The sequence below is a fragment of the Thermobia domestica genome, chromosome 10 (genome assembly GCF_964235325.1).
Source record: "Thermobia domestica chromosome 10, izTheDome1.hap1.1, whole genome shotgun sequence".
Taxonomy (NCBI): domain Eukaryota; kingdom Metazoa; phylum Arthropoda; class Insecta; order Zygentoma; family Lepismatidae; genus Thermobia; species Thermobia domestica.
In genome coordinates this window covers 97,182,039-97,185,633 of record NC_137463.1, presented here as the reverse complement: position 1 = coordinate 97,185,633, position 3,595 = coordinate 97,182,039, and positions in this window count along the sequence as shown.

Sequence of the window (3,595 nt, the reverse complement as noted above, 5' to 3'; positions counted from 1 at the left end):
GGGCAACACCGGAGATACGCGCCCCCACATGAAAACAATAAGTGCTTCTGTGCTGCTTCTCGTCACTTCTTGTTAGGATCCTGCAGGATCTCTGTGGTTTCATGGGTAACGTGTGACATAAAATTACGCAGCAGAGTTAGGACATATGGATAGACCCAAAGATCTCCACTGGAAGCCCCACCAGTGGCGCACGGTGACCTGAGAAGTGACTACAACTCTGTCAGAACCGTCGATTGATTTTTCGACTTCTGTTCGAACACACCTCACTTTGCGACATCGAAGTCATAGTATTCGTGACCTACAGAGCCTACCGGTTCTCTACATATTCTCGTATTCACTGGTCAAGAAAGTAGGGAGTCACGGGAGATGTCCTTTCATGTTCTATGGAAATACGTTCACAATGTTTCAAAATACATGCTAAAAATAGGGTATCTTATAGATTCTTACCATTGCAGAACGGAAAGTGGATTGAAATCTTTTCCATAAACTTATTCTCCACGTGTAAGGAACAGGCATTTCAAGTAATCTTAACTAGAAACTAACTCTATGGCCTATGGAATCTGAAGATCCAATGACGCATTCACAAAAGCTCTCTGTTGATCTCTGTCCTTAGCCAACTGGATCCAGTTTTACTTTATACCAAGTAATAGTTTATTGCATTTAAATCAATTACTATTAATAGGAACCCAGAGTTGTAGATTGAAGTTAAAATACTCCAGTATCATAGAAATAAATAGTGAATATGTTGCACTTCATTCTCCAGCTGGAAAAAAATAACTATAACCTTCCTGTGGTAGGATTAGACATAGGCATAGGTTTCCCTTTCTGTACTAAACAACATAGTACTCAGCAGTTAGAATACAATAGATGGTAGAGGGCACAGCTGAAATACGAATATGTAAACCAATATTTTGTTTTCGATTGAACAAAACTGAAAATTGTCAACAAATGCTTTTGCTTCTCTCTGATTATTCAAGTTGTTACTCATGATATTTAATGAGCACTTGAAAGTACGATATTTAATGAGCACTTTATTTGACTTTCTTAACAGCTTTCCAATAAGTAATTCCCAATTGTTACTCAAAATTGAAAAACAGTATTCTTTTTTTTTCTTTGCTAATAACCTGTTGATTGGAACTAGCGAAATTCGAATATTTTTTTCCTGTAAGTATGAGGTGCTTAATACAAAATCATCCATTTCGGTCATAGTTGTGCGTAGATTCGCAAATTTAGAAATTTTGTTTGTCAGATCTGGCTCGGGATGTATTCAAATTTCACATGAATTAAAAGATACATATAAAGAATACTACTAGATGCACTTAACATGCAAAAACCGGTACTAAAAAAATTAAACTGAAATGAAATACTGTACTCTGAAAGATAAGTAAAAACTAACATGAAAGAACTTATGCAACCACAGAAGGAAACACGAACCGAAAGGTAAAAGGGAATAATATTTTCGCTCATATTTGACACAGACTATGGCAGAGGACACGGTGGCTCAATGGCAGAGTACTTACCTCTGGTGTGTGGGGTCCTTGGTTTATTCCCTGGCAAAGTAAGTTCGGGGTGGACAACATCATGTCCACCGGTTTCCTCCCACTTTCTCATTCCACCAATTCTTCCATCGTTATTCACTTGCTTTAATCATCGCCTCCCTTAGCCCAAAGGGCATAATCATGGGACGATAAACTCAATGATTTCATTTTCATTTTTATAAACTAGGGAATTAACTTTATATTTCCAATAGGAGTGACAAAATTATTTCCTCTCATCTCATATATCTCAAATGTAAATAGCTTCTTAAGCTAAATATAATACACTTATACTAGTATATTGTTTTCTATAATGTAGTACCGTTTTATTTCAATTAAAGGTTAAGGAAAACTACATTCAAATAATTTCCCATATTGTTTAATTGTGATGTTTTTGTTTCCGAATTATATAGAGCTAAGGATTTTTTAAAAAAATACTCTTTAGACTCTCACTCAGGACTTTAGGTGGAATAGCCGTGAATAGAAAATAGTTAAGGGCAAAAGCCATGCAACAGTTTTATGGAAGTTAGAAGCAGAGGCGGCTTTAGGATTTTAATTTTGGGTAGGCTCGCTCCCTCGCTTATGGACACACATAAACATTTGATAGATTAATGACAGTAGGAAATTACTTTTACAGCAGTGGTTGATGTTATTCGTTATCTACCATTAATCTAAATAGTGAAAACCCAAATACATATACTCTTTATTGCATATTTTAGCGTTCATATATTTTTCAAAATTTTTCGGTAAGCCCATGCCTATCCAGCCTACCCACTAAAGCCGCCACAGGTTAGAAACCCACACTGAAACTGTTGCTTTGTAGATGTCGATTCAGGGGCAAAAGTGAGATACAATAGCCATACCTCCTATTAGTGTACATATCAGCTGATTGGAAGAAAGTTGTGTATTAAGTTTTTTTATTTATTTTTTTAAATATATACTGTAACTGAAACGAGATTTCCACTTGCCATTAAAATATCTTCTTGCTCAAGAGTTAGGCCTGCCCAGCAACAATTTACATACCAGTTTATCCCATGCTTCTTAATTTCTACGTTTGCAATTGAATCGACGTGCACGCGTGGGAAAATCTTTTAAAAATAACAGTCGTAAGCCATTATACGTTTTTCTTCATCTTATTTTTGTGCTCTGTCATGCGGTAAACTTTTCTTCTACTCCTTGTGCGTGTCTTATGTCCGCAAGCTCCTTCGCGTCTTCTCATGTCGTGTAACAAGACGTAATTTTACTGCATGTACCGCCTTTACCTGGTAAAGAATATGAGAACAACTGATGGCGTACGCACAATTTCATCAGAGGTTGAAGCTGCCAAGTTCATATTATTCCAGGTCAGGGCCGGTCCAAGGTAATTTCCGGGCCGTAAAATGGCATAATTTACTGCCTCCCTTTTCTCCAGAAAGAACAAATCTTAAAAGCCACGATTTTAAGTGTGCTACCCTATTATGAACAACAAAGGGAAGGGAAAATGCACTCGCACTCAGAAAGGCTTAAACACCACAAATACAACCTCGTTCCGTCTAGTCCATGCAAACTGATCGAGAAAAAAAAACGACTTTTCAAAAATTCTAATTTCTTCAGAAATGTTGAGTCGATATAAGAGTACTTCAAATCCACGATCATTGGATTTTTAAAATATCTCGCAGCGACGCAGCGGCTACCAACATTTTGCGTTTTCTAGATTTCAACCGTTTACGTTGTTTTGAATATCTCAATATGTATTTGCCCTAGTAAATTGAAAATTGCTGGGCGTCTCCAACTTGTGCAGAGCTAAAACTTTAATCTCTTAACATTTTTGCCCAAAACCACTTGAAAGGGGTGAAATTAGGACCTACAATAGCAACATTTTTGGACATTGAAGACATGTTTGGGAAGAGGAAACAATTGACGTAGAGCTACGAATTTCTGTATGCATGTAGTACGTGGTCATAAGTTTATACACAAAAATTTGCAGACCTGTAGCTGCTCCCAAAGGCCTGAAAAAATCGTAAAGTTGGGGAATTATGCCAATTCGGCATATTTCACTGTCCAGTATCTCCAATAGACCT